The sequence below is a fragment of the Erpetoichthys calabaricus genome, chromosome 5 (genome assembly GCF_900747795.2).
Source record: "Erpetoichthys calabaricus chromosome 5, fErpCal1.3, whole genome shotgun sequence".
NCBI classification, from domain to species: domain Eukaryota; kingdom Metazoa; phylum Chordata; class Cladistia; order Polypteriformes; family Polypteridae; genus Erpetoichthys; species Erpetoichthys calabaricus.
This window is the reverse complement of record NC_041398.2, coordinates 199,166,928-199,189,472: the sequence shown is the minus strand read 5'-3', so window position 1 is coordinate 199,189,472 and position 22,545 is coordinate 199,166,928. Positions and strand designations below refer to the sequence as shown.

The window sequence follows — 22,545 nt, the reverse complement described above, 5'->3', positions numbered from 1 at the left end:
CTGCTGCTGCATCTCGCACGGCGCTTCAGACATTTAAAAGCCTATACAGCTGTCTTTGTCATCTACTCTTTGTCTTTTATTTCTGGCCCTGGGCGTGGTTAAATCTCTTGGCACAAAATCTTGTCTCATGGGACGGGAGTTCTTGATATTTTAGTTTATAATTTAAAAATGGAATAAGAATCTGAAAATCTAACAACATCACATTAAGGTTCTGAAAAGAATGATACCAAACATATATATGTAGGTTTTAAATTAAGCCCAATTTAAAGCGTGACAAAAAACCTGATATAAAAATGTCACATAAAATTGTTGCACAAAATTGTTTCACTTTTAGGCTTAGGATTTTATATATATTGAGTATATATATTATACAGTATATATATATATATATATATATATATATATATATATATATATATATATATACATATATATATATATATATATATATATATATTATGGGGACCCGGCCGGGACGCCCCTTCTACTTATGTTCCAGGGGAGCAGCCATGGGCACCTCAGTACCTTCCCCGGGACGCTTGGTGGCAGCCTCCCTGGTTGACGATGGTGCCTCAGTTTCCCTCAGAGTTCTATGGGAGATGGAGTTCTCCACAACCCTGTGGGGATCTGGGGTGCCCGCCAGGGGGTGCTGCATGGAGCCAGGAACCAACATGGACAGCTCTATAGCCCCGCCCAGAAGTGCAATTAGCAACAGTGATCAAGCAACTGGAGCACTTCCGGGTGGGCTATAAAAAGGGCCAGCATCCACCACTCAGGAGCCAGAATCGGGAGGAAGAGGACAAGGTTGCCTGGGAGGAGTGGTGGTGCCAAGGTGGAGAGTTGTGTGTTTTGGAGTTAAGTGCTTTTTGGGACTGTGTTGTGGCTGGGGGGTTCACAGTGAAGTCGTGCCCTCCAGCTGAAGAAAAATAAAGTCTTGTTAGGATTTTACATGTGCCTCTGTGTCAGTCTGTGCCGGGTTGGGCGCTATATAGCGCCTTTTATCACTATGTATATACATATATATATACTGTATATATATATATATATATATATATATATATATATATATATATACATATATATATATATATATATATAGATATAGATATAGCTATATATAGATATATGCAGTATACACACACACAAACACAAATTTGTTAAAGGGTTGTAGCTGTGTAAACTTCATCAGTTACTAAAAAAAGTGGTAAGGCAAAACTCACAAATTCACAGGGCGTTTGTAGCCAGTGTATTTCATTTTTAAGGCTTCTAGTTAGCTATTTCTTTTGTTTGTTTGTTTGTTTTTTGCTTTTTTCAGAAAAGCTGTCACACAATTCCTCCTCCTCCCCATACAGAATTTCTCAGTATTTCCTGCTAGGTTACTAACTGCCAGACACTTCTTTCTGAGTTTTCATATACCTTTCACTTGGGCCATGTCCAGGAAAAAATGAAAGAATTTGTTTTTGCATGAACTCTAAAGGGGCACTCTTTGAGGGTGGTGAGAATATTGCTTTTTATGTAAGCATTACAGATTCCTCTCTTGGAGGTGAGGTTGCACCAACACATATTCAAAGCAGTCAAGCCCCCATTACATGAAAAGCATGCTGATTCTAGAAGCATTCATTGTATTTATCTATTCCAAAGAATTACCTAGTACAGGGGATGTGGTCTGAAGTAGTAGAAAAACTGTTGTTTCTTACAGAATTTATTGTTGTGGTGTAACTACTACTGACTGACTGTTGTGAGCTATGCTTGTTGCCAGTAGCAACCAAGCTGACTTAATATAAATGCTGACGTTCACTTCAGTGCACACACATATATAATGCATTCCACTTGTACAGAGCTTTCTCTACATGAATGCAAATATTAAGGCAACATTCAGTGTGACTAATACACACCAAGCAGTAGTAAGCTAGCATATAATACATATTTAATATATGATTAATATGGAGGTATTGGACATACCTACTTACCGAACCATTAAAAATCTTGCATAAAGAAATATATTTTTCTTTTTTATTTATTTTTGCTTCACAAACAACATTTGAAATTGATTCAGTAGCACCCTTTAGAGACTGATGTAATACGGAGGTGCCAGATATACGAGGTGTGACAATTTAATGTGTCACATGTGTGGATAAAAGTTGCAGGTTTTTTTGATCGCAAGGGGATAGTCCATCATAAATTTATTGTACAGGGACAAACAGTCAACCAACAATGCTATTTAGAATTGCTGAAAAAGTTACAGGGTTCTGTTCGATAAAAAAAGACCTGACAAGTGGATCATTCATCATGATAATGCCCAAAGCCATGATGTTCGCTGTGTTTGGACTTACTGGCTAAGACATGACTTACCAAAAGGGATTATCCACACTATTCACCTTACTTACCTTTGTGAAAGCTTGGGGGTGCCAGCGAGCCCAAACCCCAACATGAACACACCAAGACAGTTGCAGGTTCAAATAAATGGCCGTTTATTATATAAATACCTCACAAAAAAGCACCAAGCACAAGTTATGTCTCCTCCAAACACCTCTCCTCTGTCCACCACACTGCCCTCCTTCAGTTGAGTGTTGCTTGTCTTCCTCCCAGCTTCGACACTCCTGGACAAGGGAGTGTGGTCCTTTTCATTGAAGACCTGTCAGTACTTCTGGTTCCTGGGCTGTTGCCCATTGGAAGCACTTCTGGGCCACGAGGAAGTCCCAACCAGCATGGAGTGTATTTCCTTGCAGCGCTCTCTTGTGGCACCCATGAACCACAGCTGGGCTGTGCTGCCGGACTACAACTCGTGGTATTCTCTGCTGGTTCCAGAATGGGGTGCTGATATCAAGTGCCACTGCCATCAAGCGACTGAGGGAAATGAACAAATGCCCCCAGAGACAGTCCTTCCCTGTCCTTCTCTTTTATCCTGGGGAGGGAAGATGCTACATGTCCGGTCAGATGCCTGTCCACTTGTCTGGGGCTTCCCGCCCGGGTAAGGAACCATCTTCTTTTCTGGGTGGGATGTCCATCCTTCAATTAGGGAAGCCTTGTCTGGGCATTCTTCCATATCTCGGCCAGGATGCCTTTCTGTCCACTCAGAATCTCCCGTCCACGTAAGGTATCTTCCCAACTCCTTGCCAGGATGCCTGTCCATCCCATGTGCCATCTATACTGCCATGAGATTTCTGGCTCTTCCCAAAAATAAAAACTGCCATGAAAGGACAAAGACTTTCTGACATTTCTGACATGCAGCATAATGTGACAAAGGAACTCAAGGGTATTCTAGAAACAGAGTACAGAGAATATTTCCAACAATGGCAACATCATCTAACTAAATGCATAGCTGAGGTAGGAGATTACTTTGAAGGTGACAGTAGCTGCTAGTGCACAGATATGCACACATATTTTCTACAGGTTCATTCCAGGAATTGATTTGTCACACTTCATTTTTACCTACTTAGTAAAGCTGTCACATAAAGGAATTGATATTATGCAGATTCCCTTGGGCTTTTCCGGAGTTGCTAGAAATTGAAAATTAAGGAGGCAGAACAAAAACGACCATTAAAAAAAAGAAAAACGTAATGATATACAGAGGATGCAACAGAGCTTAAGATGGAGTAATGACTCAATTGTCACTTAGTTATTGTAGGAAGAGAGGAAATGTTACCTTGTCCACCCCAGAGATGGCAAAATAATGCAATGTGGGATGTATGATCACTCCAGTTAATTATCAGTTTTTTCCTTCGGTGAAGTGCTTGTGCACTTGCTGTTTCTAAGCAGGATTGGACTAATAGTATTTTCATCCAAACTCCAATATGGACAAGAATTCCACCCTTTCCAGTACAGCATAGGTGCCCTCCAGAGTAAAGTGACTGCTTCAACCTCTGTTGCAGCCTCACCCTATCAGCAATGGGTTCTGGCTGTGGGCAGCCAGAGATGACCAGGATCAGCTATAGCTTTGTGAGAAAAACAGTTAATTTGGGTGCGGTTGATGTTTTTAAAACACGGATTAGAGGTCTTGTCATTTGCTCCTTGCGTGCACATTAGTCCATCCTTTTGGCTGACCATTGATGCAAAGTACTGTCCCTGAAGGTTTTCAGCTGTTTAGTTATGGGTCTTTGTTCAGAACTTTGGCATCCAGCTTGCAACTCCAAGAGACATCCCTGCAATGTTACAAGATCTGGTATTGATCATCTTATCAAATAAGGCACAAAGCTATGAAGGCTTAGGCCGGGGATATACTTAACACTATGCGACCTGTGCGCTTGAGGATGCTGCTGCTATGCGAGCCTGTCTATGCTTGTGCATATACTTTATGTAAATCTGGAAAATTCCACCAGGTGGCATTGTGAGACATCATCATGGTGAGAAAACAACGTCCAGTTTCATTGTGTTGTGAGTTGAGGGACAAAGATGTTAAAAATAAAAATTCTTTGCATTCTGAAAAAATAAAAAGATGGCAACGGCGAAACACAAGATTGTATGCGAGACCTTTAAATGTATTACGTCATTCTGATGGAGAATATGCAATGCTTGTACTGCCTATGCAAGAAATGGATGAAGAAAAGCACATTTGCATGTCAGCATTTAAGTCTGATGATTTGCTTCACTGCATGAAACTATTCATCAAAAATTGAAGAATGTAGATTCATCCTGTTGGAGCTGCAGTGCGGCCTGCCATCACATGTTGATAGTAAACAATGCTGATGCTGACGTCACGTACCAAAATTTGAGCACACACACCACCCACATTTCTGCTGGTATTGCAATTCATGCACACGTTGTGTTCATTTCTAAATGATGCCTCAAAAAAACGCTGTGAATGTGTGGCAGCCAATATGTGTGCCGTAAGTGTTCTGAGTGGGAAGTATAAACTGGTCCTTAGACTTTGTAGCTGGAGCAGCCTGTTTTGCCCTGGCTTTTAAGCAAGGATCTGCATTCTATCCATAGCAACAGAATGGATAATGTTAGTCTATCCTTCATTGAAATTAATTTTTAAAAGCAAAGCTGCAGATACTAATGTTAAAGAAAACCAGTGTTAATTGGCAGAAGCATTTTTTGCAGCGAATATGCTGACTTTACTGGAGACCTTGATAACTGAATATTTTCTTGGAAATTTGTCATGCTGCATTAGAGGAATGTTTTTTCCCTTTGCTCTATGATACTCTGTGAGCCCATAATGACATTACAGATCTGTTGCAGTCAATGTTGGATGGGAAAACACCTCATTTTATATTGTGTGAACATAATTTCCTAAAACCTTTTCAAAGGTTGCTTCCCGAAGGACAGTATCTCCCACCTTGTATTTATAATTGATGTTCCTTTTGCTCACATGTAGCACTTTGCATTTTCCAAAGTGTTAGCCAAGTTCTGAAGATTCCAAATAAACACAGAAGACCACGAGAAACAAGAGAGTGATGTGACTGAAACAAAGCTTAATTCTGGAAAGGAGTGAGATATTTAACATCTCACAAAGTCCAATTTACAGAAGTGAAAAAATACTAAACAACAGGCACACTGCCTAGATTTGGCTGTCACTATAAATGTGATTTTCAAACAACAAGCCAATGTATCCAGAAAGCTACTGCAAGGCCAGCCATGACGCTGAATTAGTTAGACAGTTGATGCCTACAATTAAACATGATGTTTAAACATCAAAATTGTGCAAGAATGGTTTCTATGGGATGTGGAATCTGAGGGAATCAGGTATATTTTAGATGTTTTAAAGGAAGAAATTATAACACCTACTCTTAGCAAGTTCTTACTTTAATCAGAATTTTTGGGGAAACAGCAGTACAGTGCCCTGGTGTCCTACCAGGCTCAAAAAATATTTTCCAAAGAAAAAATGTCATAACACAGAGAAGCAATTTCACTAGATAAAGAGGGTTTTAATCCACATTTTATATCAAGAGTTAGAATTTATTGCCATCACATTCCTGAAGTTGTGAGGGAAGCTCTTTGAAAAAACATAATAGGTTGATACATCCTAATAAACAGTTTTATTGCACCAAAGGCCTAAATTATCTTACAGGATACTCCTAAACAGTGTATTCCTAGCAAATGTTTTTTCCTTATTTTTGTTATTACATAAAAGATATAAATTATATTATTTCAATATTTTACAACAAGGAAACAGGCAAAGAGATAAACTTTGGCTTCCCAGAGAATACCATAGATGGTTAGCAGAAGTGGTTGTGGTCAGATGAGGCAAAATCAGATCTTTCTGGCCTGAATGCTAAGCATTACATGTAGCACAAATCTAGTCCTGAAACACTGTGCAGGTTACAGGTGTTGATTGTAGTGATAGAATGTTTGAATCTCAATCAGAGAAAGACTGAGGTTATCGTATTTGGACACATGGCTTCTGATGGGGCTGTCAGGGATCAGTTCGGCTCATTAGCTGGGTTTTGCAAACCCCACATCAAAAATCTTGGGGTTATCTTTGATTCCGACCTTTATTTTAATAAACAGATCTCATCCATTGTCAAGAGCTACTTTTTCCAGCTTAGACTGCTTGCTAGAGTCAAACCATTCCTGGGGCCCTTAGATTTGAAGAAGGTATGCCATGCTTTTATTATATTGCGCCTCGACTATTGTAATTCACTTTATTCTTGAAACACAATGCTGCTGCTCATTTTCTTACTGGTTCTAAGGAAGATGCCTCCATTACCCCAATTCTGGCCTCGCTTCATTGGCTCCCAGTTGAATTTAGAATTCAGTTTAAAATTTTACTTTTGGTTTTTAAGTCACTGAATGGTGCAGCCCCATCTTATCTGGTCGAGTTGCTGGTCCCATATACACCAGTCCACTCTGTACGTTCCTCTCAACAGCAATTGTTGCTCATGCCAAAGTCTAAGATGAAGACTAGGGGTGATCGTGTCTTTGTATTTCTAGCACCAAAGTTATGGAATGCTCTGCCAATTGAAATTTAGGTCAGCATCATCAACCCAAATGTTTAAATCAAGACTTAAAACCTGTTTTTGATTGCTTTTAACTGTATATGAGTAACTCAGGAATCAATTTATTAATCTTTCATATTCACTGTTTTTCTGCTAATTGTTTCTTTTAACTTATTTGTTTTAGTATGAATGTAATTTTTTGTTTGTTTATTGATTTATTATTGATATTTTTTATTTTATTGTACAGCACATTGGTTTAAATTATGGTGTTTTTTAAATTATGCTTTATAAATAAATTTTGATTTGATTTGATTTGATAGCATCCTGGCAAGGCCTAGTAAACTTGTCAGGACTTACAAAAAAAATATGAATGGGACAAAATACAAAGAAAAGTGGAAAATATTTGTGCTTTTTTGAATGTCTCATGCATGCTCTGGGATTTAAGCAGAATGTATTATTGATAACCTCTGAAACAGCACAATCTTTAATTTGAAAAATTATTAAGATATACTCTCAGCAATTATTTCAGCAGCGTGGGCAAATCATCAGACCTCCAAAAGGAATCCAGCCATTCATTATTTGACTTCATTTGTTCACATTATCTACAGACCATCTAGATTCCATTCTCTCGTTTTAATGAACAATAATAAGTCAGTGGGTAGGATGGGTTAAATTCATTACTGTGTTCTGGGGGTTATTCAGAGGAAAGATATGATGGTTACCAGGCATGTTTGCTTCAAGATAATATAATTTTAAAATAGTTTATTAGACTTTAGCATGGCCCCAGCATATTTAGGTAACTAATGCCATTTGGCAGCTATATAAAAATAAAGACAAAAGGAACATCAGAAACTGTCTGGGAGACTTCACAGTAACATGTAACATTTTAATGAGTGAAAAATGTGAGAGAGGTAACACAAGATGATGATGTCATTTGGTTGGGGTTTTTGTTTTTCTTGTATAAGTGTAACCTCAAATACTAATGACAGCAAATGGATAAAATAATTAAAAAGTATCCATTATTTCATTAAGTAGATTTAGTAGTTCAGCATTCATCAGTTTTATGTTATGAGGAATTCCTTCCATGTACCTAAAGTTATGTCGAAGACTCATATTAGGAAGTGCAAAGAGGCTGTAAGCTTCTAACAGAACATACTTGCTGTCTACAATGTTTCGAAGCGCGTGGCAGCAAATCAAAGACTGAGGTGTAGCAAACCTAAGTGAAGAAGTAGGGATGTGCTTAAAATTCAAAAGGGTGTGAACTTTTAAAAAAGTTGACGGAACAGATTTTCATAACGGATCACTCTGGTCTAACCATACATTTCAAGAACAAAGTAAAATATACATGGAAGATTAATTGTTCTCTGGGTGTAGTCCTTAATTCAATGTAAAATCTTAACCAGTTTCCAAACCTTTCCAAATTGCAAAATAATTGTCGCTCAATTAAACAACGTACACATGTATTGCTCCTGTGCTAGTCTTAGCCACAAAGCAGGTGCCAAGCAAAGTCAGACTAAATCACAAGTGCCACGTCTGTTCACTATAATCCTAAACAAGGACTACTGAACACATTCCCTGCAGTGAGTTGTCCTTTTTGTCTCTCTCTGCTTTGCTGTGTGTTATAAGAACATAACAAATCTGACAAGTCCATCAGGATCGTTTGTGTAACTAATAGGTACGCTGTCTCATTCTGATGCTTCTTAAAGGTGGTCAGACTAGTCTGACCAAGTTTGATTTTTATTCAAGTTTTTATGATACAACCTAATATTTTGCTTGCCTTTTTAACACTTTTGCAAGTTGTTTTGCCAATATAAACCCTTAAAGACTTTTTCAGAGGTTGCGACATTTAGAATAGTTCCTCCTAGTTTGTATTTACGATTAACATTCTTTCATTTCGTCCATTCTTTTTTTATGTTTAACATCCATGTGTAGCAGTTTGCACTTTTCTACGTTAAAATGTTTTCCAAGATTTTGCTCAGTTGTGAAGCTTGTCCACGTCTTCTTGAAGTGTTTCTACTGCATCCACAGTGTCTTTCATTCCTCCAATTTTAGTTTCACATGTGAATTTAACAGACTTACTATCTACACTAAAATCTATGTTATTAACGTAAATAGGAAAAAGTAGCGGTTCCAGGACAGAACCCTGGAAATCCACTGATGACCTCACTCCATGTGAAGCATTCTCCCTGTTATCAGTACATTTTGTCTCCTGCTGGTTAACCAACTTAAGGTCCAGTTTTGTAGGTTACCTCTGATGCCTACAGTTTCTAGTTTCAAAATTAATCTTAAATGATTCAATGATATTGAATCCTTGGCTTTTATCAACTATTGTAGCATGTTCAAAAAATAAAATAAAATAAAATATTGGTTTGGCAAGAACTGTATGTATATGTTTTTTCTGCATTGGTGATGTTCTATTCTGGTGTTGTTTGCGTAATTATGATAGAGTATGGAATTCGATGAATATAATATTTGATTAATATATTTTTATATTATGCCTACAGCATCTACTGTGGTGTTCAAATAAATAAATTTATTGTCTGGTTGTATTTGTGTGCTGTTCTTCAGTTAACTCTGGTGTAACTTCTGAGAACAAGATCTGTTCTGTTAATGTTAGTTCATCTGCTGGAGCATAGAATGTCTACCCATAGTGACATTGAATTCTTGTTATGCACCATCTCTTCAATCTAGCACTTAACTGATTGCAAGATTAGTATAACTGCTGTTCATTTTATTTAAATCCTTTTGATGTCCCTGATTTACAAAAATACTGTAGATCTTGGGTTCTATTAGCTTGTATATTTTGTATACAGTATAAAAAAATGGCCCATTATTGAAACTGAAAAATAAAAATGTATCCTGACATGTATTTTTTATTCCATTCATGTTCACAGGCAGCCAGAGCTATGATGGCAGCATTAGGTCCAACCCTAACTGCAGCTCAAAGATCTATCATAAAGCACACTTCCACACATATCCACTCCCACAGGGCCTATTTAGAGTTTCCAGTCAATTTAATGTTACTGTAATTTACTGTTAAAATGTAACTAAGTCCTAGAATGATTGTTTCTGGTGTGCTTTGCTTTATGGACTGTATGGACATTAGCCTTGTTTAAGAAAGGAAAGTGGGAGTAGAAGAGACACGGCTATTCACAAATACTTTCTTTTTCACCCCCTTAAATATCTGAGACATAACTGAATTCAGGGTTTTGCATGGGAAATGCAAACATGACATAATATGAATTTCCAAGGGAAACTCAAAAGCTAAAAATAAAAAAGACAAAAAAAAATGCTTATGTTATGAAGAAACATTAAGTTTAAAAAAATAGCACCAGATGTTAAGATTTCAATCAAAGGTTAAAGGAAATATTATAAAGAAAATGGACCCTGACCAATTGCAAAGCTTCAATTATGTAATTTAACTTATTTAATTAAACAAAGAAATTCACAAAATGTCAAATGAAAAAAACTCTGAGAAATCATAAATATTCAACATTTACAAAATTCAGAAGAAGTAGAAAAAAAGAAATATTATAAAATTACAAAGCAAGTCTGCAATCCAAATTAAAAAACTACAATCAAGTTAAAACTAAAAAAAAAATATATATCCTAAACAAATATGGCCAAAACACCAATAAACTCAAATGGAAGATGAAGGGTATAGCAAAAAAATTAATACCACATTAAGAAACTGTCACAACAGTTGGTATAAGTACGGTAACTCCTGAAGGCCCTCATTTGGTTATTATGGGAAAGCGACCCTAGGAAGAGCACACATACAAAAAACAAAGTCAGAGGGAAAATAAAAGAATGGGGAAATTACAGAAAGGACAAAAAAAAAAGAAAAGACCAAAACACAAAGGTAAAATCTTAACACCAGATTCCTGCATTCATCTGTTAAACTCTCATGTGGTATGTTAAATGTCCTAATCATGAATTGAAAACAATATTTATTTGCTTATTAGTTCACTGAAGTTAGATATGGCCTTCAAATAGGAGACACATTTAAATATCAAAGTTCAACTTTAGTTGAAAAAGGATGCGTTGGACAGAACATGTATTTCATGACAGTTATTGCAATAAGACAAAATTAGTAGAAATATCACTTTATCAAGCAATCTCTGCTGTTGCTTCTATTAAACATTTCTCAGTTAGAAGCCTTTTATATCCTAATAGTGGGGAATCAGAAAAAAAACAGATTTATGCTGTTTTTGGCCTAACTGGACCAATAAACAATTTACAGCTAATAAAATTATAACCAGTGCCATCAAAAAATGCACTAATGTGAGAAAACTTTAGGGACACAGTCATTCAATTAGATTTTTACATAAGAAATGGAAGTCATCTCTACTTAAAATACACTGTTCCACATTCTGTGTAAAGCAAGATCTAACTCAGCTTAAAATTGTAAATCACATACCTTTGACTCGGTCTGTTTAAATTTAGCTGGATGAAGACCCTGTTTATGAGAGACGCCTCATTGGTGTACTGAAGGTAAAGAATTGCTGACAGCATTAAAAAAGGTCAAGAGCAGGAAGAAAGAACTAACAACGGTCAAAATCAGGCAAACAAACTAACATGCATGAAAGTTCAATATGTAAACAAAAAGTCGTGGTGAAAATTCCACTATTGCACTTGCAAAATGATTTGAAACGTATCTATTAACTTGGACATTGATCTGCTTGCAGCACATGCTCAAACAGTGTTGTGGCAATTGCACAATGTGGCACAACTGGGCTTGAACAGCCATATCATGGTAACAGATACCCAAAATAATGATATCCATTTAAAAACAAAAATGGTGTCATGGTAATTTCAAAATATAATCTTAAATTGAAAAAATAAACTTCCAGGTGCCACGTTTCTGCAGTGGATTTATTCTTGCACAACCCTTTCTGTTTAATTATTGCAAAATTTACTACTTAAACACATTTATTGTACACTTCCTTTTTATTCTAACTATTCTTCTATTAAAGGAAGACTCCCCAATCAAAAATTATTTTTGTCTATATGTTACATATCCCATGTACTTTGTATTGATTGTCGAGAAAACTTTTTAATCTCATGTTTTCATAGAGAATGGAGTTCTTCTTCTTCTACTTTTGGCTGCTCCCGTTAGGGGTCGTCACATGGATAATTTTTTTCCACAACTTACTGTCCTATGCATCTTGCTCCATTACACCAACCACCTTCAAGTCCTCTCTCACCACATCCATAAACCTCCTCTTAGGCCTTCCTGGTTTCCTCTTACCTGGCAGCTCCACCTTTAACCAGGGTTCCTTCTCCCAATATACCCAGCAGAGGGTTATGTCATCCTGTGTAAAAGTTTGCCAGGTAAATATGAGGACAACAATACAGATTTCATGGAGAACAAAGATGATGACCAACACTGGGCAACAGCAAACAGTATCAAAAATGTCCATAAAAAAAAATCTCATTTTACTTGTGTTGCATAATGTACATGTCAAGTCATCTAGTCATATGCTCACAATGTACAAAATACGTGAAATTTTTGCTAGAATACTGTCAAATAAATACCCAAGGAAAATGAAAGTAGTTGACAAACATGAAGCCGCTTTACGTAGAGTCACATTTTTGAACTGGAGACAGAATTCTTGACAAATGCATGAGGTGGTCGAGGCAGGTCTCCACATAAATCAAGATGGCCACTAAAGTTGCTATTGGATATTTTACTTTTGGTTACTACTAGCCATCCCCAGCGACTCCACCCACGTAGAAATGAAATAAGACAAACTTTAAAAATCAACAAACAAACAGGTATCGCTAGCTAAGCGGAGGCAAGGTACACTCCAAAACATAGCCAGAGATAGATCAACTTGAGCGGAGGCTGGCGCATGATTGAGGAGGGCCTTGCCCGGCTCCCTACTCCTGACGTCACGCTTCCCCCTCCCTTCAGCCTGCAGCCTGTTTCGGAATAGCGGCGATATTTTGCTTCTGTAAGCAAACTATGATTCATAGCGTGATGAGAGAAGTCGCAAAATCAACTGGAATGTTCAAGCAAATTATAGAAAAAAACCTGATCTAAATCCATTAAGTAGTTCTCTCGTGAAAAGCGGACAGACATGCAGACAGACAGACAGATGTTGGATTTTATATATAGAGAGATGCTGGTTTAGCCCAGATGTATTGTCAACAAATTTATGATTTTGAGGCGCATCTAGCTACTTTTAAATAAATATCCCCATGAGTGCTAGAACCTGGACTTGAAGTTTGGAGCTTGGATCTCAAATACAAGATCTGAGTTAAATTTTCTGCTGTTGTAAATTCCAGTGCAATTACAGAAGCTCTTGGTCTAAGATTTTGGATTCTTCAGAAAATCAAAGAAAACTACATTTTCAGGTCTTGGATTTTGTGATGACATACCTTCATATTAAAGTGCAATTTCAAGTTTGAATTTTGTAGCAGTATCACGTTTTGTTAAAGTGCTTTTTTGTGTGGCAAAACTCATGTTTATATGGTAATACTTTGTCTCTAATTGGGGTGCATTTTAGAGTTTATGTGTTGTTGCAGTTTGCCTTGGTTTTCTTCAGCACTAGAATCCCTGAAGCCTACGAAAAAACTCACAATCCTGGGCCACCTCAAATTCCTTCGCACCTCTCCATCAGAGTCTTTTGTTTTGTAAATATGTCAATCAGTACAAGCAGCCAGCAGCCTGCTATCCAACCCCCTCCCCCCCCACTGTTGGAGCTGAGTCCGTCACAAAATTCTGAAAGCTCAGGTCTCTTTATCTGGGAGTGAGGTGCATGGAGTTGTATAGGGTAAATAATATATCATTATTTGGAATACATACATTTCATTTGTGTTCCTTGTCTACAAAGATCTGTGTAAGTGTAGGATGACAGGAACTGCTGAGCACATACCTAAAGATTGAATCTGTCTCTGCCTATCTCGCACATGCACACACCCATTCATATATGAAAACTTCACTATTTGAAAACGCTGTGCCATTTGAACATGTTTTTTTTTTTTGATCTTGCCCATACTCTGCATTATGGTGCATGCTAATGAAAATTCTCATTCAAGTGGTTACTGGAATATAAAATAAACACTTTTGCAAAGCTTTAACGAAACAAGTGTGCTTTTCTTCAAGAATAAAACTAAATAACAAAAAATTCAAGTTTCAACATGATACCAAGAAGACATAATTCACCAGCGTTTATGTGTCTGCTTATATCCCTTCAGCGATATCTTTTGCAGGTTGCAAAACTTTACACCAGCTGTTACAGACTGAAATCAAAGGCTTCTTCTTTTTGGGTGCATACACCGTCAGCACGGCGCTGCCAGATCTAAACACAAATCATGTCCAATCAACTGAATTTACCACAGGTGGACTCCAATTAAGCTGCAGAAACATCTCAAGGATGATCAGGGGAAACAGGATGCACCTGAGCTCAATTTCGAGGTTCACGGCAAAGGCTGTGAATACTTATGTACATGTGCTTTCTCAATTTTTTTGTTTTTAATAAATTTGCAAAAACCTCAAGTAAACTTTTTTCACATTGTCATTATGGGGTGTTATGTGCAGAATTCTGAGGAAAAAAATGAATTTAATCCATTTTGGAATAAGGCTGTAACATAACAAAATGTGGAAAAAGTGATGCGCTGTGAATACTTTCCGGATGCACTCTAAATGCCAGAGATGGAGAGTCAAGTTCGTTGTACCATGTGGACAACACTGATGGAATAAAAGTGAATAATAAAAAAACAAGCTCTAACTTTTACAAGTAGCTAACATTTACACCAGGTGTTGCAGACTCAAATCAAATGTATGTTTTTACTATATTATAGTAAAAATAATAGTAACTCACTACGCGGAGCACCCAGCCTTGAACCCAGCACCTTTTGGTTATAAGGCAACAGTTCTTATCTCTGTACCATTTAAGAATACATATCAACTTCCTGTCAATTAACATTTGAGCTTGGGTTTTTAACTCATTGACAGTAACATGTAAATCGTATGATTTTTTTTCCTTCGGTTATATTCTTCAATAAAAACACACGTTTATTTGATATTTGGATTAAAGTCTTCACACATTGTTCACTTCACGTTATTATTAGTATAACATGGAAGAGGTTTCTACTTTAGGTATGTGTTCAGCATTTCTTGCCTTGCATTTCCTGCCATCCTACACTTACACAGATCTTTGTAGACACGGACAATACATGAAATGTATGTATTCCAAATAATGATATATTATTTACCCTATACAACTCCAGGCACCTCAATGCCAGATAAAGAGACTGGAGCTCTGAGAATTTTGTGACGAACTCAGCTCTTTCGGTGGGGGGGATGGGATAGCAGGCTGCTATCAACACATTTACAAAACAAAAGATGCTGATGGAGAAGTGCAAATGAATTTACGGTGTCTCTGGATTACGAGTTTTTTAGTAGGCTTCAGGGATTTTAGTGTTAATGGATTTGACTAGTGAACCACTACTGGGGTTTAATATTTTAGTTCTGATATTCTAGTTTTCATAACAAATCACAGTCTTCAGAAACAATTTTTTTCTTGATTCCAATTCCCTTCTCAAAATGTACACATCATCTCCTGGTTAAATCCTTTAAACTTCTTAACATCTGCTTTTAGTAACCCATTGTCAGAAGATTATACAGAGTGGTGAATTTGAAAAAAATAAGGTCGGTTAATGTCCGAGCTCTGGAGCTGCTGGGCCGCTTTATGTTTTCATAACTGGCATAACATCTGTGTTCTGTCTTACTTGTATTTCTTTTTTCTACCCAAGCGTGCTGCAAGATGACACTTGAATGTGCCATTTCTTAGGAATGCTGCTTTTTGAGATACATTTTCTTCCATGCTGATGTGTATTTTTTGGCCATTGATTCTGAATTTGTTGATGACCCCACATACATGTCCAAAAATGACCATTAAAGATGCTATTAGGAATTTTACCTTTGGTTACTTTGCTGGTTTGGCTCAGACACATAATCAAATTAAATTATGAATTACAAGCACATCTACCTACTTTTGAAAGTAGGAAAAATGCCTGTGAATGCTGGACCCAGAACTTGAAGTTTTGATCTCATCTACCAGATCTGAGTTAAATGTCCTGCTGTTACAAAAGACCAAGTTTGAGATTCTTTTATTTCCAGACCAAGTCCTACTGTATAATAAAGATTTTTTCTGTTAGTTAAACTAAGTCATTGTTTATACTTTATATCCATTTTGTCTATTAAAATAAATTTGGTATCATGATGCATAACCCTTTACAATTTAACAAAATCATTTTTGAGTATTATTTCTTAAAAACTCTAGTCTCCCCTTGCTGAATGTTGCTCTTTCCTCGAGAATCTACACCTTCCCAGGTCAAATAAGAGACTCTCCATTTATCATGGCGAAGCTGAAAGAAGCACTGGCATGTCTGAGAAGAGGTAGATATTCTGGTCCAGCTGGACTGCTCTCTGCATTTTTATCTGCTTTTTGGAGTCATCTGGAGTCTACGTAATTGCATATATTAAACACAGCTGTCACCCTAAACAAACTGAATATCTAATTAAATTCAACCTAAATTACTCTCCATCATCTAAAAAAGGGAAATATTCTGATGATTGTATGAATTACTATCTAATTTCCCAGGAGAAAATTTATTCAGAATAAGCTACTAGTGAGATGCTATCAGTCTGTTATTTGTAAGTGAATCCAACCTGACCAGACCAGTTTTATCATACTACAACAATCTAAAGACAATGTCTGACACGTTTTGCAAGCACGGAAAAGGCCTCAGTCCAATGAGTTGGGATTTTCAGTTGCAGGTCATGTATTTAATAGGATTTTGGCCAAATTTCATTCATATGGGCAAGACATTATATTCATTTCTTGCTAACTTGAATAGCTCTCCCTATTTCCAAATTGCCCCCTTTCCTCTCTGAGCCCTTAGCCATTAATTTGAGGAAATATGAGCTTATTACAACAGTCTCGAATGGGCCTAGTCACAAAATATCTCTGTGCACAGATCACAGTACTTTTCTTGAGTAATGCTCTGAGTGGCTTCCCTCATATTTTAAGAATTATTTGAAACCTATGAAAATCTCTCCATGTATAAGGTACACTGGTCAAAATCTGCTCTTCTACCCCTAAATTCTCTCAGTTCCTTCCTTCCTTTCATCCCTTTAGCTACTTCAGTCATCCTTGTCTCTGTGTTTGTAGGGGTAATTATTCTCTGGATGATATATTTGGTATCTGCGCCTTTCAAACAGTCCAGTCACTAAAATCTTCATTCTCTATAAATTATTCTTCCTTTTATCCCCCTTTTCCCATAACGTTGACCTGTTTTTAAAATACTCTTGCATCCTACTCTTTGTAAAAATTCTCACACTCACAATCTCCTAATCAGAAACCATTTTCTATTTTATGGCAACAGGATCTCCCCTCTGTCCTTTTTTTTTTGCATATGTTTTTGGTGTTAAGAAATCCAAATTATCCACAGACACAGTTCAAGTTTGTTACATCATTTATATTTTATCTCAAATAATCAACATGCCTGGGGACTGATATCTGATCCTGACTGCCATGTTTCTCCCTTAGTACCTTAACACACATGTTTTGTTTAGTTTTTGGTCTAGTGTGTCAAATGTTCTTGCAACCATTCTTTCCATTAGAATCCCTCATCTTCCTCACGTTGTTTTCAGTTCAATTCAGTTTCTCTCTGCTTCATCTTTTTGCAATCCAGAACAATCTATTTGCCTTAAAGACAGTTACTATAAAAGTTGCTTTTATGTCTTGCTGGAAATCTTCCAATTTCTGCCTGAATATCTTGCCATTTCAATTGGACCATTTTGGAACTCTCTGTGGCCAAGATCAAATATTGATCATTGGTTAGTTATGAGATATTTACTTTGTGAGAAGGAGCCCCTTAGCCTTTGTCACAGTTCTAACCCTTTGTGTTTTACTTCCTTGGCAGAATTAGTGCAGTGGATCCCCTCACTTGTCTGGGTTCTCACAGGATTGTCTTTTGTTGCTATTTGGGACTTTGAATATGGCAGAACAGTTTTGGATATCCATCCATCCATTTTCCAACCCGCTGAATCCGAACACAGGGTCACGGGGGTCTGCTGGAGCCAATCCCAGCCAACACAGGGCACAAGGCAGGAACCAATCTTGGGCAGGGTGCCAACCCACCGCAGGACACACACAAACACACCCACACACCAAGCACACACTAGGGCCAATTTAGAATTGCCAATCCACCTTGGACTGTGGGAGGAAACCGGAGCACCCGGAGGAAACCCACGCAGATACGGGGAGAACATGCAAACTCCACGCAGGGAGGACCCGGGAAGTGAACCCAGGTCTCCTAACTGCGAGGCAGCAGCGCTACCACTGCGCCACCGTGCCACCCTAGTTTTGGATATTCTGGAAGAAAAGAAATAACATGCCAGGTTTAAAGATGTTCTATTATATGTAATATTTCCTTTTGGTTTCAGTAACACGTTGGTCTTTTTGTGTCTTTAAATAAATATTTTATATAAAGAAGAATGTAATGAAATCCATTAAACATTCTTATACCCTGGATGATATATTTGGTATCTGAGCCTTTCAAACAGTTTGGTCACTAAAATGTTCCTTCTCTATAAATTTTTCTTCCTTTATACCCCCCTTTGTAAATGATATTTTGACAACTTCCAGGATTTCTTTTTAATTCCTTGAATTGTGAATATCAATGAAAACAATAGGGTGTGTGTATGACTCACTATTCAGTACAGTGAGAATATTTACAACTGAAAGTTGTGGAGACAAAGTGTCTATAAACATCACACATAACAACAGCATACCTCTGATAGAGTTTTTAAAAATAATTTTAGGTCAAATGTCTAGCAGCAATAGATGCTTATTAATGTTCAGTAATTCAAAATATTTTCATTGACAAAAATAGTTGCAGCCAGAAGCTGTACTTTAATTTGCCTGTAAATCTGAATGTGAGTGTATGCTGATTATTAAACTAGAAGATTGTATGTCAGGGTAAACTGAAGTATGAAATTAATATGGTAGTAACCAAATTAGGTACTATATTGCTAACACAGATATTCAGATTTTTGTCTAAACTGGTCATTGAGAGAATTTTTCAGTAAGGCATGTTGCTACTTATGTTCCTGGGAAAGTTACAAAAAACACAAATATGTAATGGCAAAGGAAAAAAAAAAACTACTGGGAAAGGCAAATTTGCCAAGTTGTTTATTCTAGTGGATTTTTAAATTACGTCAGTTTTTAATTTTGAATAATGAACTTCACATTGTGCTTACATAAAATAATAAAATAGATATTTAAAACATGTATTACTATCTAGGCATAATTTACTTGAAAGAGGTATTATGAAATGAGAAGTTCAGCCCAGGCAACCAAATTAAATTACTGAGTCATCCAAGAGCAAGTGCGTTCACCAGCAGATCACTTGTAGCCATTGAAGTTAAACTTGCCAGTGTTAATTCAGACAAGTTTGTTGGCTTCAGGCATCTCGTCTTTGAAGAGAGCAATGGATGTCTATTAGTCTCTCATATTTGTGGCCTGAAAGCTGCTTCTAATCTATTGTGATGTCATAGGCCTCTGCAGTTTTGTACTCGGAATGTTTTACTAGAATGGTTGCAATGCTTTAGAGCCCAAAGAATCAGTAATTGACTTTTTGGGGTTCTCTTTAAATAGGGGTTTACAGTATTTCCTGGCCAATATACAGTATGTAGCATTGCCCTACTGTATATGTTTGGTGAGTAACGATACGTTCCTTGTTTTGAATGACACAATTTGATCCATTTCAACTTTTAAAATGAAGGCCATCGAAATGGCCAAGAATCCTCTCTTCATTTTAAAAGTTTGATTGTATTTGAACGCGTTTCGATTTCACACAGTCAATACTCTCAATTTTTTAGAAGACTCCATCCATCCATGTGCATTGATTTTTGCAGATTTTTGTTATTTTGTGTGTCTGATTGCTGTGATGCTGTGTGATGCTAGGTACAGTATGTAATGCATGTGCCTTGTCAACTGTCAAGTCTTGGTAATCATGATATGTAAAAAGGGTGCTTGAATTAAGCAAGCACACAAATATTAAGAAAGTAATGTTGCAGAATCAAATTAAAAAACAAACTTGCATAGATAATTTCATCATATTATTGAGCTTTTGCTACTTTTGACTTCTGGCTTGCTCTTTAGATTTTAATATTCTGGCTTATTAAATCTCCTTATCACTGACCCAAGTCAGACCCATCACTGACACCAGATCTTCAGCAGGGCATTTGATTAGCTGTGGGTGAGCATTAGCAAGTATGAATTTCCAAACAAAAAAGTCAAATTAATCCCAGTCTTGGCTCAAAGGACTTTTTAAATAAAGCATTGATGTCAAAATAATTTAAATTAGGCAAATGGCAGCAATTCTGATGCACTAATTGATCAATCCGTAGATTAAGGAGATGGATTGTAGGAAGAAGTCAGAGCCACTATGAGCAGTATACAATAACAAGACAGAATTTACTTTTTCCAACCTCTCAAACTTGCATAGTTCTTAATGTTTGGAAGCCGTATGGCATTAAATCATTTAGAAATTTGTATATAAATATAATGTCTTTACATCCTATGAACAATTACACTCCAAATTAAATCTCCCATCAACACAATTTTTACACTATCTTCAAATTAGAAACTTTGCTAAACTAAATCTGTCCAATTTTCCTCACCTCCCACCTATTTCTATTCCAGAAGAGATACTGATCAGTCTTGGGGACTCAGACAGCATTTCTATAATATATAAAAACATTTTAAAGTCCCTTCCTTTTAAAGATCCCAGAGTGTAGTGGGAAAAGGATCTCTTACTCAAAAATTGAGAAACGGTGTGGAAGGCAGCCATGCACAGTATTCACTCTAGCTCCATATGCGCAAAAACATTCATTTATTCAACTTAAAATCTTTTTTATCGAGCACATGTATCTCATTTAAAATTGTCCAAAATGTTTGCAGGGTAAGATCCAACCGAGTTGCAATCGAGTTCCAGCCTCACTGGATCACATGTTTTGGGCGTGTACCAAATTAACATCATTCTGTATAAAAAATCTTTAAATGCCAATCAGACAGCCTTGGTGTCCCAATCCCTCCTAACCCATTAACATCTGTGCTTGGTGTACTTCCAGATGGTCTTAAAGTGAAGAAGGACAAACAAACTGTAATTGCCTTTACTACAGTATTAGCACATACACTTATCTTGCTCAACTGGAAGAATCCTAACCCATCTCTTTTAAGTCAGTGTGTGACTGATGTTATTTACTATTTGAAATTGGCGATAACCAAATTCGCACTTAGAGGATCCTGGCAGGATCTAATCAATAACATTTTAGATTAAGCATTTATATTGGGGGAGAAGACAACTTTCTCGCTTTACTACTCTTAACAGTTTTGATCTGGTTAATGGCCTTCCTTTCTTTCTCATGGGTGGGAGTTGATTTGAATTTAGTTTTGTTAAGTTTGACGTGATTGTATGGAATGTTATATGCTTTTAATAAATTCAATAAAAGATAAAAAAAAAAAGAATTCACTTTTTGCTCTGATTTCAAACAAGACTTAACAAAAGAACAGCTTTAAGCCAGGTAGCCCAAACAAAAAAGCAGCCAGCCAAAACTGCTTGAAGGCTTTGAACACCACAGCAGACACTGCAGGTAAAATTTAAGAGCATATTAATCATTAGCTGACCTGAGTGGGTGAGAAGAAGCCTAGGACCTCATACTACTCCATACTACTCTGAAGGCACGCATCAAGAATTTGAACTTAACGCGTGCTGCTACCAAGAGCCAGTGGAGTGTCGTGAAAAGGAGTGACATGCACCGTTCCAGCTGGTTGAACACTAGACGTGCTGTTGCATTTGGAATCATCTGTAGTGGCTTGGACTGGTACCCTGCCAGTAATGATTGAAGGGGTACAGAAAACTGTGGACTGAAGTAGTCAACAACAACACAGAGTATCTCAAGGCAGACATCACATGTATGTTCAGTACAAGCAACATACAAACTGCAGCAGACATGCACACATGCAGCAAAGCAGAGATAGAGGACAGACCAAAGAAAAATAGCTCAGCCTATATGGAGCATCTTCAGTAAAGATGAGTGAAGCACTGGTGACTTGAAGTATTTGCTTTCAGGACAATCTCCTCAACTAACGTACCACCCCTAACTGGGCCTTGTCTTTCCATTGAGGCATGTAGAGGGATTCATTCTTCAATCATGTGGGTGTTTCATTTTAGTAGAAGTATTCTGATATTTATCCCTTTTAGTGACCATTCTGCCATTTGAACTTCTTTACCAACTGGGCAACCCATTGCAATACGTGTACAATAAATATCTGTGCTCTTTCAGACATTTTTGTGCTAATAAATAATTCTTATTACCTTGTATTGTAAATAAATAAATTCATGAAATGTCTAAAGCCTTATTGAAGCCTTTGACTTAAATAATGTTAAAATGAAAATATGTGGAAGACTGGAAATTGACCTGGACAGGGCACCGTCACACTCGCACAGAAACAATTTGGAATGGGGACCCGCTATACCACAGCAATTAACTAAAACAACACTTTGTTGAGGATGTGGACAACAAAACAAAAACCCGGACAGACACAAATAGAAAGTGTAACTTTCATTTACAAAAGGACTGAAC

General features: G+C 37.1%; 1 protein-coding gene across 1 annotated transcript in view; it reads left to right on the top strand.

Annotated features, from left to right (window-relative positions):
* LOC114652160 (FYN-binding protein 1-like) overlaps nucleotides 1–22,545 on the top strand; it is a 1,204,993-nt gene that overhangs the window by 510,262 nt on the left and 672,186 nt on the right. The window lies entirely within an intron of this gene.